General features: G+C 39.9%; 3 non-coding genes across 3 annotated transcripts; all 3 read left to right on the top strand.

Annotated features, from left to right (window-relative positions):
• The first annotated feature begins 9,975 nt into the window (after positions 1 to 9,975).
• trnal-cag (transfer RNA leucine (anticodon CAG)) lies at positions 9,976 to 10,058 on the top strand. The gene has a single exon. It is a non-coding gene; the product is annotated as a tRNA-Leu (tRNA).
• An 821-nt stretch (positions 10,059 to 10,879) lies between these two features.
• Positions 10,880 to 10,951, top strand: trnad-guc (transfer RNA aspartic acid (anticodon GUC)). Its single transcript has one exon. It is a non-coding gene; the product is annotated as a tRNA-Asp (tRNA).
• A 246-nt stretch (positions 10,952 to 11,197) lies between these two features.
• trnal-aag (transfer RNA leucine (anticodon AAG)) lies at positions 11,198 to 11,280 on the top strand. Its single transcript has one exon. It is a non-coding gene; the product is annotated as a tRNA-Leu (tRNA).
• Positions 11,281 to 15,912: the final 4,632 nt, after the last annotated feature.

Raw genomic sequence — 15,912 nt, forward strand, 5'->3', positions numbered from 1 at the left:
AAAAAGAAGAGATATCTGTTAAGCATCCACTGTGAGAAACAAATATATATTTGAATTCGTCATTATAAACCTTGCAATTGTCACGTTTGATCTAATGAAAGTTCTGGTGAAACCAGGCTCTGAGCTTGTTTTTTTATTGGTCATAAATGAGATTCTGTCAGCTCAGCTCCTCGATGATTATTAATTAATACTTAATCAGATATGAGAAGCATATTGAATGATCACTTTGATCGCCTTAATATCAAGTACCAAAATAATCTTTTCTTTATTGATAAATCTTAATCTTGTTTGCCTCCGTACAACTTTCAAACCATCCTGTTTGCGATCTAATGGCTACAAGCCCACTTCATATGATTCCATTAATGTTTCACTCAAATTGACCACAAGTATGTCATTTTACAATTTGTCCAATGCAAGTCTTAACAACTAAGTTATTATAATTTTTTAAAAAATTTTTTGGGTGGAGTAAATTCTCTCAAAACTTAACTTCTTTTAAGAAGCACTATTTGGGTGGAATGGATCTTTAAAAATGATAGGTTCTTGGATAGGAAGTGTGCTTTCTGTGGATTACTCCTTCAATAAACCTTTGAAATTCTAGGTATATTTTGACCGAAATTTGTTCTTTAAAATCCTAAGTCGTGCTTTTGTGATTATCTATTGCGGTAGGTGGCGCTGTCTTGAAAAAAGGCTCTGAATGTCAGTCCTAGAAATGTGTTCCTATCTTGGACACCATGTTAGAATCTTGAACTTTGACAGCATCCTAGAATTTTGACCTACAGCAACATTGTAGAACCTTGGTCTCACAACGTTTCAGAGTCTTGACCTCTGACAGCATTCTAGAATGCTGACTTATGAAACATGCGCTTTGGCACGATTGGCAATAGTGTATTGCATGCGTTGGTTTTTTAAAATTTAAACTGACACTGTCAGAAGTGGGATTCGAACCACGCCTCCAGGGGAGACTGCGACCTGAACGCAGCGCCTTAGACGCTCGGCCATCCTGACTGAAGCAATGTTACGAGCTTTCAGAAGTGGCCAAATGGAGGTCGATCACTTGTAAAGCTGAAGTTATTTGAAAGTGGCAGTAGACGTCAGGGTGAGGTGGTCGATCTGGCCCTATTTCCCATGTTTGTAGAGACCACTTTCCCGACTATTGTTATCGCTCGGTGCATCTCAGCTTGTGGCTTAAGAAATACCACTCAGTCCGCAATTACAAGCTGGAAGAAAACTCACCACTCCCCGTCGGGGAATCGAACCCGGTCTTCCACGTGACAGGCGGAGATACTGTCCACTTATCTAACGAGGACTGCCGCAGTCACTGTTTCGTAACGTCAACGGGCCTTCTTGATGGGCTATGGGATGAGATTTATGTATTGCAACATCTTGGTCGTGGACACCATTCCAGAATCTCGACCTTGGACACCGCTTTAGAACCTTGAACTCTGACAGCAGCCTAGAATTTTGACCTAGCAAACATTGTAGAACCTTGGTCTCACAACGTTTCAGAGTCTTGACCTTTGACAGCATTCTAGAATGCATGACTTTGACAACATGCGCTTGTGCACGATTGCACATAGTGTATTGCATTGCGTTGTTTTTTTTAATTTAAACTGACACTGTCAGAAGTGGGATTCGAACCACGCCTCCAGGGGAGACTGCGACCTGAACGCAGCGCCTTAGACCGTCGGCCATCCTGACTGAAGCATGTCACGAGCTTTTCCAGAAGTGGCCAAATGGAGGTCGGTCACTTGTAAAGCTGAAGTTATTTGAAAGGTGGCAAAGTAGCCGTCAGGGTGAGGTGGTCGATCTGGCCTATTTCCCATGTTGTAGAGACCACTTTTCGACTATTGTAACGCGCGGTGCATCTCAGCTGTGGCTTAAGAAATACCACTCAGTCCGTAATTACAAGTTGGAAGAAAACTCACCATCCCTGTCGGGGAATCGATCATTCTAGAATCATGACCAGCTCATGTTTATTGATGTTCACGTCTTGTTTTTTACGTTTACTTAGAAAACAGAATTAACATGCTCTGTGAAATAATCCATCGAAGAATTTTTTTTTAAAAAGTCAGAGAATGCAGATGTAAAAAAACTTTTTACGTACCGTACATAGGTTATTTTTTGATATTGTCCTGATATGTGCCCATTTGGTATGGCACCAACAAATGATTTTCCACATGGTCCATACAACAATAAACACTGCCTAAGTCTTTCAGTAGAACACAACTGTGTCTTTCTTTTGTTCTAATAACCAATTAATGAAACAGTATTCTAATGCTATTGTGTATTTTTGTTTGTGAAACACGTGTCCTAACAATAATGGTGTTGTGAGGCAGCCAATTTTCACAGCAATGTATGTGAAATTGCTCGATGAGGGTTGACTCAAGATGCTAATGGTGGCAAAACTTCGTAGGAGGAGCACTCGAACTGTGGTAGAAGGATTGTTAGAACTTCCTGGAAATTACATTAGCCCCTACTAACGACAGGCTCCACCGAGGTTTGAACTCAGATTATTGGATTCAACAGCCAGCCTTGCTAACCATTACACTACGGAAAGCCTGCAGATGTCTTACATACGCTAGCTAGTTCCTTTCAATTGTTGCTCTACATGGTCTTTCTGTGCCCAAATCAGGCTTATCCTGGCATATCACACAGATGCTCAATAACATTTGGATCTGGGGAGTGTGGTACCCAAGTGAACACTTTTGCTCTGTCATGCTTTTGCGGTGTATCGGGGTGCATTGTCTTGTCGAGTGTTCCAACTGGCATCAAGGACTTCTGTTGCTATGTGTGTGTAGGCGGTTGCGAGGTTGCTTGACATACAATGTTCAGGTGGGTGACACATATTAGACATCCACATGGATGTCAGAGTTTTCCCAGCAGAACTTTGCATTATAACAAGATGATCCATGTTCTATAAATGTAAACTTCACTGTGCCACTGAAGGACAATCAGTAGCCAATGGCAACTTTAAAGGCAGAAAAGTTTCTTGCATGTTGCACAGTGCATGAGGTGACATCAACCGGTACATCTAAAATGTCAATAAGACAACCCTAAGGATTTGTTCTTATTGGCTCCCTTGCTTTAGATATCGGTGGGTTTGTAACTACAAATTAGCTCTTTCATGTTATGCACTCCATTTGATCCATCATTAACATAAAAATATCAATGACTGCAGCTTTTTTTTAAAAAAATGATTAAAAATAAACACTTCAGCAATGACTCCCCGAGTTGGACTAGTAGAAATAAGCAAGCAGCTGGGAAGAACTCTGAGGAGTTCTTTTAACATATAGTACAGAATGAGCTAACCTCTGGCATACATCACACATGCTATGAATATGTCAAATAAATGGGACAGTTTGAGGCAGGCATGCAAATAAACTGGAATCATATCACATTACCTTCTGAGGACAGGGAAGCTGCACTGGCTAAACTGTTAATTTGTTGCCATGGCAATACACATTTACTGTATCATTCAGGACCCTGGCAGGCTGCACACACTAGAAATATACTAGTTTTAATGCACAAACCCTGAGACTTTGTTTTTGAATTAATAAAGGCAAATTATTCCACAAAGGTCATCGCAGGTCTCATTATGCAGCGCAATAGTCACTTTGATCAGACATCAAAGAGGAGCTGCGCTTCTGCTGCTGCTTCTGAGTTTGCATCTGACTGTGTTTGTAGTTTATCCGAACATTTAGGTTAAGGTCTGTGAATATATTGAGAGAGACAGAGAGGGAGATAGATGGGTGGTGGGGCTGCTTATGACAAGGCTAATTGATTTTAAAGTCCCTTTGAAGTCAGGAATGTGTGAAGCATAAAATAGCTTGATGATGGATTTTTTTTTTTTTTGTATTCAGACACACTAGCTCACGCTATTTCCCACCCAGGCTCATACATCTCAGGTTCTTCTCTTTTTGTGAGTTTGCTTTGCACATTTTCTAAAAATGTTTACCAAAATCTGACTTCTTTTATCTACTAGCCAAAGTTTGTTTTTTTTCTTTATTTTTATCAAGGTCATAAAAAGGTTAATGTGTTTTTTGGAGAGCACAGAGGACAGCATCGAATTCTCAGCCAGTTAATTACAGGACTGATGATGTTTGCTCAGTCTGTACAGTTATCACTGGTTGACTCATTAACTGATCTTGTAACTGCAGTAAGAAAAAAAAATCACATTTCTTACTACTTCAGATTCATAAGGAACAGAACAGGTGATTATTTGTTATTTCAGTTAGCTTTTTTTTGTACCAGAAATTTTGGATTGTCACAGTACAAAAAGCATGGGCATGACTGATAGCATTAAAAACCACTGCACTGCATTTTAATGAATCCTTTCCAGGCTGCTGGTGTTATACAGTTTGGTTTACTGCTTTACCACATTTAACTTGTGTTCATTCTTATAGTAAGGTACATAAAACAGCATTTATGCAGGAAACCTATGAGGAATTTGTCGCTAAAATCATTAAAATGTCAGCCTCTTGCAGTAATTGAACTTTTTCCCAGAAGGCATTTTGACCTGTTATAGAATGACATAGCTTATTTGGTATGCTTAACTGCATGTCATGCTTTTCTCTCACTGCTCTTATTTCATGTCTCTCGGCACTCTCGACTGTTAAATACACCTGATACTGACGAAAAGCAACACCAGTTTGGTTAAATAGAACTCTTACTATAACTGGTGTTACTTTAGTTTGGTTTGGAGATTTTTAGCCATGTGCCTCTCTACTTGGTTTGTTAGTGGAGCACTTTGAAATCTGTCAAAAACAAATGAATCATGATATAAAGTTGGCGAAGACATTTGTATTGTGGAGAGGATGAATTTTACTGACTTAGATGATCCCTAACGCTGTGTTTCTGAATGGGTTTCGACAATCACTAATCTTCAGTGAGGTGTTTTGGATTGACATTTTCAACTCATTGAAGCTCATTGGTATAAAGGAAGAAATGAATTTATCATATTTCTTCTAAGTTATGACATTTGATAGATATGTACTTGTACTTTGGTGCTTTTCTCACTTTAAAATAGGTATTTTTCCTGTTGTTTCCGTCATATTGTCAGCCCTCTGACATAAATAAATTGCTTCATTGTTTTAGGGTTGTCACATTTGACAAATGGCTGTTCTGACACTATTTTTGTATTTTTATGACTAATTTTAAAGGAGGTCTGTGTTCCTTTGTTTGACAACATGTTGACACTTGGATCCTGTTATGTCAACTCCAACTCTTGGATTTATCATTGAATAGATTTGAGGTCAACGGATTTGTTAATTACCCATTATCAATTGCACACCTTGTTTGGATTGTCTGTATCTTTATGCCTCATGGCTTTGTGCACTTTGACTCTGAAGACACAGTAGTATTAAAATGGATTTAGACTACAGGAGTTTTGGATGAGTTGTCCCTGTTTAACCCATCCTGATGATTGGAGGAGAAATCTGGTTGAGGACCTTGGTCCAACTCCACATTCAACACAGAGTATTTGGTAATTTGCGAGGTTTACAGGTCCAGTTTTAAAATTTCCACAGTTAAAAGTGGGGCGGTATGATAACCATGTAAGTTACGTAGTTAATATCTCACATCCAGTTCTCGTCAAACAAACTATGTTGACTGCTTCTTAGGGCTACACAGTGGTTATATATATATATATATATATATATATATATATATATACATACATACACACACACACACACACACACACACACACACACACATATATATATATATATATATATATATACATTTAGTGCAAATACTTTTTTGCCCCAATGTGCAATACTTAGTATCACTCCAGCTTCTTCCCACAGTTCAAAGACATGCTGAGGTTAATTGGTGATTCTAAATTGTCCATAGGTGTGAATGTGAGTGTACTCCGCTGTCTGTCTCTGTATGGCCTGACAACAGACCCTAAGTCAGCTGGGATAGGCTCCAGCCCCTCCACGATCGTACATAAAGTGGTGGATAGACAACGGATGAGTGAGTGGAATACTTAGTGCCTAAAAATACATTAAAGGGTATTTTCAGCCACTAAGTAATCCACTCATTCATCCATCTTAGTGGCTGAAGATACCCTTTAATGTTAAATGAAGAAAGTAGTCTTTGATGGTTCTTGGGAGTGTTGCTGGACAACCTCCCTGGTAAACACCAATCAACACCCTCCTACTGGTGGCAGGTCAAAAAGATTATCAGTTCATCAGCATCTGTGCACAAAATGAATCTTTTGCATTTGTTTAGCACTAAGGTGAGTCAGCACCCAGGAGTAGGCCAGCTCAGCATTCAGCTCATAGATGTGTGGCTGCCAGAGATGACACAATGACAGGAAGCAAAAAAGGCCTTCCCTACTTTTAATCACACACACAGGTACAGCACACTGAGTACAATCATATACACACCGGCACACGCACAGGCTCACCTCACTTCATGCACACACAGCAGATGGTACACTCAGTCTGCTTGTGCCTTTTGATGACGTGAGGTGTCAGCACAGTGGATTGTGCTGAATAATTTCACAGGAATGATTCGTACTATAATGAGGTGTTTAATGGATACGTTTGTTACATAAGATGCACTGTGGCCTGATTTTCCTGTTTTGTTAACAGCTGTGTAAGCAAGAAGCAGCCACCAATTCCTTAACCTGTGGAGACGACAGAGATGAATAAATAATCATAATATTTACTGATGGTAGCTTCAATACTTTCTTCATTTTCACAGAAGACAAAGATCAGCTGGAGCTAATGGACATTATGTGTATTAATTGCAAATTAACACAAGACTGCATCCACCTGTTCCCCTGAAGGATGCTGCTCTGCTACAATCCTGATTATGTGTAATATACTCTGTGGTTAGATGGACAATGTCGCTATTAATACTAATCCTAACGTCCTGCAGATGTGAAATTCACTGAAACTGTAACAAATTATAGCCATAAAACACTACATGTGAGGCAAGTTTAGGTAAATTGTCTAAGTAATATGTTTTCTCCTTTTCCTGGGAGCACAGGGAGTATTTTGTTAGACCCTTTGAATAGTAAAATTGTGGCTACGATCTTTTTGATTTGTACATGCTGAATTTTTTTATACTTGTAGTTCTGTTTTACTCTTTTAGGAGTCTTTTTGTATTATCATTTCCAAATGTTGCAAATTATTTTTATGTAAAGCACTACACCAATGTGCCACAACATTAAAACCACTGACAGGTGAAGTAAATATGACTGATTATTTTGTTACAATGGCACATGCAAATGGGATTAGGTATATTAGATGAACAGGTGGATTGGATCCAGCTGGATTGGATTATTGGAGGAGCTTCAGTAGAAATCAACTGCACGTCTCTGAAAGGTTCATGAAGATGTTTTACCTCTCCACTGCCATGATTGCTGTCATTGTTGGTAGACCCCTAGTTTCACAGCAATTCACACCTTGAGGCCCGTGAGTCTACGGTTGTTAATGGGCCATTAGCCATGTGAGCTGGAGTGAATATAATTTCTGCAACTCCCCATCAGTCAGTTAGAACTAAAGAAGCCTCTTGGATGAAGATGAACATCTTCAAGAACCTTTTAGAGAAGTCCAGGTCATTTCTACTGAAGCTCCGACAATTCTGTCTGTAGGATGCACTGTGGGTGAGGTATCATGTTCTGGAGAATGTTCTTCTGGTAAAAACATGGGTTCTGCATTCATGTGGATGGCATAAACCACACAAACATTGTTCCAGACCATGCACACCCCACACAGACTGTGTAAGATACAGTGTATGACCCCATCGTGTCTGCAGTATTCCCTGTTGGCAGTGGCCTCTTCATTAGGTTAACGTTCCCTCAAATATTGTAAACATTGTTCAAGAATGGTTTGAAGAACATGACATAAACTTCAAGGTGTTGGCATGGCTTCCACATTGCCCAGGTTTCAGTCTCATCAAGCATCTGTGAGATGTACTGGATAAACAAATCCAATCCACAGAGGCTCCACCTCAAACCTCAGTGGACTTACAGCATTTTCTGATAATGTCCTTTACTACACGAAATGACTTTTCCTAGAATGAAGCAGCAGTAGCTATAGCTGTTAATTTGTTCACAAAATTTACCATAGTATGCACTTATTAGCAGTAGGAGACTGACGGATTTAGTTACTGCAGAAGATAATGATGCAGATCAAAAAAAGAAAAACCAGAATGAAAATATTGTTTCAATGCACTACTTTTTGTGAGTGAAATGTAGCTGGAATGTTTGATATTGCAAGCAGTACCATAGAGTCCATGAAGAGATTCCAGGTTCTCAATTTGCAACCTGTGAAAACTGTTCAAGCCCCATGTAAACATTATAAGAAGCAGTACAGAGCATGTTCCAGCAGGTGATGCCAGAGAGCCACGTTAAATGTGGCGCTTCCTATTACCATGGTGATGATGTGGGATAATTTTGGTCCCCTGTAGACACAGTGTTCCCATAGTTAACCCAAGAGAGACAGAGCACAAAGGTCTAAGGTAGCATGAGCCAGTCGCCTGCAGGGAACAATCAATGTTATCATTTAAATAGACGTTGGTTGACTTGACTTCCCCTTTTTTAGCCAGTGCATGAGGAATAACGTGCTTAGACCATTAATGCTATTTTCGGTTGAGACAGAAGCTGTGGTTGCAGTTGCTTGGAGAAATCAACATTAAAGCATTCCAAAAAAAACCCCCCAAAACTGTCAGTTACATCTGCATGTTGAGGAACAACAACTTTTCTTCTTTTCCAATCTCATCTGCAACAAGATAATCCAGCTGAGTGGTGGAAACAGTAAAGTAAATGCTCTCCATAGTATTGGCACATTTCACTGAAGTAAATCGTCATGGACTCAGTTACCAGCATTGAGTTGCTGCATTGTTAGTTAGAAATCTATCATAGTCTACTGTACTGTCAATTTAAGAAGAGTTAAACAAAAAGGATTTGAGGAAATACAATTAGATGTGCAGTTTCTATGCCATATGTCAAAACAAGGTCAAGGGTGTAGTGAAAGGGGTAACTTGGTTTATTTGCATTTTAATAAAAACTCACTGAGGCTACTGACAAAGTCAAGGGGGGCTGATTGATTTTGGTTCGCATTTTCTTTCTGTTGCAATCAGGGTTCAGCGAGACACGATGAACTAATACTATGAACACTTGTCAGATCATTGGATAACATTGGGATTTAAAACATCTAATATTCAATAATTCAAATTTACTTGTCCTGTTTCTTTTATTTTCTGTTAATGTAATAGCATTAATTTAGGATCCAGGAATACATTCACCTCTAGTCACTGTGATCTGTCGCCGACTTAATTCTTAGCGGGTGTGTCACAGGCTAGTGGGACTGACTATCCACTGCAGTTAATGGCTGTTTAAATGATGTTGAGCCACAGTTATCAATATCACTATCAAATTATTAGGCCATGGGTAGATCTGACTGTAATTACAACTATATTGTGCATTGTATAAAATGAATGTGTAACTTAAATGTGTCTTCTGGTGTGTAAGACAGTTTTATTGCTTCAGCTGAAGCCATGCACTGTTAGAAAGTATGTCGCTATAGGTCAAGACCCGCGTTCTCATTCTTTTCGTGTTTTATCATTCACCGCTACAGCCCCTCCCTCAGAAATGCTCCATGCTACCAATGGAAAATAACCAAACCATCCACCTGCATGACATATAAATCTCATGGGAATAGCCCAAATCAAAGAGGCCCATTGACGTTACAGAAAGACCGGGGTTTGATTCCCCGACGGGGAGTGGCAACTTTTCTTCCAGCTTCTCATTGCTGGTTGAGTGGGCATTTCCTAAGCGACAGCTGCACGTACACAATGGTTGGAAGAGTGGTATCTACAGCTCTGAAGCGTGGGAAATACAGCCAGATCCACCTGGTCACCCTGACATTTACTTTGCCCGCTCTCAAGAAACTTCAGCTCTTTTTACACTTGACCTACCTCCATTTGGCCACTTCTGGAAAAGTCCACGACACTGTTGCAGTCAGGATGGCCGAGCGGTCTAAGGCGCTGCGTTCAGGTCGCAGTCTCCCCTGGAGGCGTGGGTTCAAATCCCACTTCTGACAGCGCTAATTTTCAAAGAAAAACAATACATGCCATGCTCAAGTGCATGTGGTCATAAGACAGCTTTCTCGATTGCTGTCGAAGGTCAAGATTCTAAAATGTTGCGAGACAAAGGTTCCAGAATGTTTCTCTACCTCCAAACTCAAGGATGCTGTCAGAATTCATGATTCTGTAGTGGTGTCCAAGGTCGAGATTCCAGAATGGTGTCAAATACTAACATGTTGCAATGGGTCAAGATTCTAGAGTGCTGTCATTAGTCAGGAATCGAGAACTCTGTAAAATCCCCAGACTGTGCAACGCTTTTCCTACGTCGGTATTCTGGAATGCTGTGACATTCCAAGATTTCATCATGTGTTCATGGGTCAAGATTCTACAGTCGTTGCAGACACCAACATGCTAGAATGCTGTCATTGTTCAAGATTCTACAGTGTGTCACAGGTCAGGAATTTAGAATGCTGTTATTGCCCAAGATTCTAGAATGCTGTCAGAGACCGTGATTCTAGAAAGCTGGTCAAGATTGTGGTATGTTGTCAGATTCAAACATGAAACAATTCTGTCATAGGTCAAGTAACAAGAATTTTATCACAGACCACGATTCTACAATGTTGAATCGGTCAAGATTTTACAATGTCGCTATAGGTCAAGACCCGCGTTCTCATTCTTTTCGTGTTTTATCATTCACCGCTACAGCCCCTCCCTCAGAAATGCTCCATGCGACCAATGGAAAATAACCAAACCATCCACCTGCATGACGTATAAATCTCACGGGAATAGCTCCAACCAAAGAGGCACATGGATGTTACAAAAAACACGGCTTCAGCAGTCCTCGTTAGTATAGTGGATAGTATCTCCGCCTGTCACGCGGAAGACCGGGGTTCGATTCCCCGACGGGGAGTGGCAACTTTTCTTCCAGCTTCTCATTACTGATTGAGTGGGTATTTCCTAAGCGACAGCTGAGACGCACCGCACGTACAAAATGGTCGGAAGAGTGGTATCTCCAGCTCTGAAGCGTGGGAAATACAGCCAGATCCACCTCGTCACCCTGACGTTTACTTTGCCCACTCTCAAGAAACTTCAGCCCTTTTTACAAGTCACCTACCTCCATTTGGCCACTTCTGGAAAAGTCCACGACGCTGCTTCAGTCAGGATGGCCGAGCGGTCTAAGGCGCTGCGTTAAGGTCGCAGTCTCCCCTGGAGGCGTGGGTTCAAATCCCACTTCTGACAATGCTATCTTTCAAAAGGAAAGCAGTATATGCTGTATGCCAGTCATGCTAAAGCGCATGTCGTCAAGAGACAGCATCCCAGATTGCTGCCGAGATTCTAAAATGTCATGAGACAGAGGTTCCAGAATGTTTCTCTTTGTCAGAACTCCAGGGTGCTGTCAGAATTCAAGATTCTGAAGTGGTGTCCAAGGTCGAGATTCCAGAATGGTGTCAAATACTAATGTGTTGCAATGGGTCAAGATTCTAGAGTGCTGTCGTTAGTCAGGAATCTAGAACTCTGTTAAAGCCCCAGACTGTACAATGCTTTTCCTACGTCAGTATTCTGGAATGCTGTGACATTCCAAGATTTCATCGTGTGTTCATGGGTCAAGATTCTACAGTCTTTGCAGACACCAACATGCTAGAATGCTGTCATTGTTCAAGATTCTACAGTGTTGTCACAAGTCAGGAATTTAGAATGCTGTTATTGCCCAAGATTCTAGAATGCTGTCATAGATCAATATTCTGAAGTGGTTTCACATTCCAATACTTTACATTCCTTTGCAAGAGTATATCAATGTAAAATTAATGTAACATTTCCAACACTGTGCTTCAGTGTGCTTTAACTGTTTACTGTGGAATTAATCTTTTTCACGATGATTTACAGCTATGATCATATATTATGGTGTGACAAAATATACTGAAAACCACTGATCTTGACCAGAGCTTCCGGTTTTGGCTACCAGCTGGATTGAGGCTGGTTTATTTTACAGGTTGTTTGTGCTCCTTTTAAATTTTAGTGTAATTTTCATTGCCTCACCCATTAAAAATCCCAGGTTAAGAGATGCAGATATTGGTCAGGAGAAAAGGTAAGTCATCAAGTCCAATTACACAGTATCTAACATAAATAACGTACAATAGGCAGCATCTGCTCCCTAAATGTGATTGACAACATTTGTGTTGAGCTGAGCAGTGCAAATTCACGTCACTGAAATTTTACAAAGAAATCACTTGACTTCTTCTAAAAAATATACTTGTTAGTGATTTTTTAAAAAATTTTAACAGGTTCCTGCTGTGACTGGACCAATGACTGGATTTTCCAACAACACAGTGCCCCTTGCCACACAGTAAGGTCAGTTAAAGCCGAGATGGACAACCAGAACATTGGAACCATGCTTTTGACCTGCTCAATCACCTGATCTAAATCCAGTTAAAAACCTGTGGAAAATCATCAAACGCAAAATGAAGAACCACAAGTCCGAAAACAAAGCAAATTTGCTTGAATTTGTGCAACAGGAAACCGCTGCTGTGACAGCCAAACAATGTCAGAAACTGGTGGATAGCATGCCAAGATGCATGGCTGCACTCATCAGAAACAATAGTTATCTAATGAAGTACTAGATTTTATGTGTATCACGTGGCTAAAACAGACAGAAAAGAAAACATGGAATGCCTAACAGCACTGTTTTTGGCAGTACAATGCCATAACTATTGATGTAAGAACTTAAATGATTTTGGTACTTATCAAGAAAACCATGGAAAATGCCTAGATATCAGTTGTTAAATTAAACCTTTATGAGCTATTTTCATCCTTATGTTATCGTTATATTCGTCATTATGTTATCGCTATATTCGTCAAAACAAATGTACCTTTAGTTGTACCACGCATTAAAGTGAACAATAAATTGAAGAAAACATGGGTGGTCTAACAATTTTTTGTCATGACTGTAGATTGATTTTGAGATATTTTATTCATTTCACTTTATTTTATGAATACTATATTTTTATCCTTTTAAAAAAGTATATGGTGCTCATACAAAGGTGAGAGAGAAACTGTATGTCCTGGATATATAGAGAAATTGACAATTAAAATATTCTATTCTTCTATTCTTTCCAACGTTAAACTAATAAAAAAATATTCACAACCAGTATTCACGCTGTGATTGTGGTCCAGATAAATGCTGCTTCGTCCTTTGATATCAAACTCAGCAGGTGATACATGGGTGATACAAACACCAGGGTCCTCGAAGCGTGGTCCTGAAAGAGCAGACATGGGGCCTGTTTCACGAAGCAGGTTCAAGAAACTCTGAGTTTCATCCTCAACTCTGAGTTGATCTACTCTGAGATAGAAAACTCTGAGTTTTCGGTTTCACAACGGCTGATTTGAGTTGGTTTAATTAACTCGGAATAGTTTGACCCTGAGTTAAGCGCATGCACCGCAACTCTGAAAAGACAGCATCAATGGAACCTCAAATAGACGAGTCACCATGGACACGGGGAAGCGAAAGGCTGCGTTTTGAACAGGAAGCTTTAAACGTGCTCATATGGCGAGTTTGAACACGTTTTTAGAAAGAAGTGCAACACCGCTGCAGCTGCAAAAGAGAGGGAGACAGCGTGGAGAACACTGCAGCCCTGGTCAATGCGTAAGTTTAAATGTAGTCCTTTGTAATCATAATAATATTACAGGGAATAACTGTCTGAATGGTAGCCTAGTAAGTTATTTCATTTAGGTGAAATCTCGCGGGGGAAAAGCGCACGGGGCAGCAGCTTAAGATGAAATATAAAAACATTGTTCAAACAGGTAAGACCTCAGCATTATCTCATGGAGGTACTTCATGTTGATCATGTTCTACATTGTGACGTAGCCTAAATATTAAGTGGCTGTTTGACTGTGCAGTTGTTTTATCCACACATAGCCTAAATGTCTGCATCCATATCATGTTCTGTTCAATAATTAAGCCTATTTAAACTAACAGACTTCTGCACAGCGAACAGAAAGAAAGCAGATGCCTGTAAAACGGTGGTATAAAAGGTCATGGATGCATATATATATATATATATATATATACATACACAGTGCCTTGTGAAAGTATTCGGCCCCCTTGAACTTTTGAACCTTTCGCCACATTTCAGGCTTCAAACATAAAGATATAAAATTTTAATTTTTGTCAAGAATCAACAACAAGTGGGACACAATCGTGAAGTGGAATGAAATTTATTGGATATTTTAAACTTTTTTAACAAATAACTTGAAAAGTGGGGCGTGCAATATTATTCGGCCCCTTGCATTAATACTTTGTAGCGCCACCTTTTGCTGCAATTACAGCTGCAAGTCGCGTGGGGTATGTCTCTATCAGTTTTGCACATCCAGAGACTGAAATTCTTGTCCATTCTTCCTTGCAAAACAGCTCGAGCTCAGTGAGGTTGGATGGAGAGCGTTTGTGAACAGCAGTCTTCAGCTCTGCCCACAGATTCTCGATTGGATTCAGGTCTGGACTTTGATTTGGCCATTCTAACGCCTGGATACGTTTATTTGTGAACCATTCCATTGTAGATTTGACTTTATGTTTTGGATCATTGTCCTGTTGGAAGATAAATCTCCGTCCCAGTCTCAGGTCTTTTGCAGACTCCAACAGGTTTTCTTCCAGAATGGTCCTGTATTTGGCTCCATTCATCTTCTCATCAATTTTAACCATCTTCCCTGTCCCTGCTGAAGAAAAGCAGGCCCAAACCATGAGGCTGCCACCACCATGTTTGACAGTGGGGATGGTGTGTTCAGGGTGATGAGCTGTGTTGCTTTTTCGCCAAACATATCGTTTTGCATTGTGGCCAAAAAGTTCGATTTTGGTTTCATCTGACCAGAGCACCTTCTTCCACATGTTTGGTGTGTCTCCCAGGTGGCTTGTGGCAAACTTCAAATGAGACTTTTTATGGATATCTTTGAGAAATGGCTTTCTTCTTGCCACTCTTCCATAAAGGCCAGATTTGTGTACGACTGATTGTTGTCCTATGGACAGACTCTCCCACCTCAGCTGTAGATCTCTGCAGTTCATCCAGAGTGATCATGGGCCTCTTGGCTGCATCTCTGATCAGTCTTCTCCTTGTTGGAGGTGAAAGTTTAGAGGGACGGCCGGGTCTTGGTAGATTTGCAGTGGTCTGATACTCCTTCCATTTCAATATGATTGCTTGCACAGTGCTGCTTGGGAAATCTTTTTGTATCCAAATCCGGCTTTAAACTTCTCCACAACAGTATCTCGTACCTGCCTGGTGTGTTCCTTGGTCTTCATGATGCTCTCTGCACTTTAAACAGAACCCTGAGATTATCACAGAGCAGGTGCATTTATACGGAGACTTGATTACACACAGGTGGATTCTATTTATCATCATCAGTCATTTAGGACAACATTGGATCATTCAGAGATCCTCACTGAACTTCTGGAGTGAGTTTGCTGCACTGAAAGTAAAGGGGCCGAATAATATTGCAGACCCCACTTTTCAGTTTTTTATTTGTTAAAAAAAGCATAAAATATCCAACAAATTTCATTCCACTTCACGATTGTGTCCCAATTGTTGTTGATTCTTGACAAAAATTTAAATTTTATATCTTTATGTTTGAAGCCTGAAATGTGGCGAAAGGTTGAAAAGTTCAAGGGGGCCGAATACTTTCACAAGGCACTGTATATATATATATATATATATATGTATATATATATATATATATATATACATATATATATATATATATATATATATATATATGTATGTATATGTATATATTGTGTTTTGTGTCTTTTTTTGTCTTTTGGCCCCTTCACACCACAACAGACCTTGTAACTGTAAGTAGGCAACACTCCAAAGATTTATCCAAATGGTA

This window comes from Acanthochromis polyacanthus, chromosome 16 (genome assembly GCF_021347895.1).
Source record: "Acanthochromis polyacanthus isolate Apoly-LR-REF ecotype Palm Island chromosome 16, KAUST_Apoly_ChrSc, whole genome shotgun sequence".
Taxonomy (NCBI): Eukaryota; Metazoa; Chordata; class Actinopteri; family Pomacentridae; genus Acanthochromis; species Acanthochromis polyacanthus.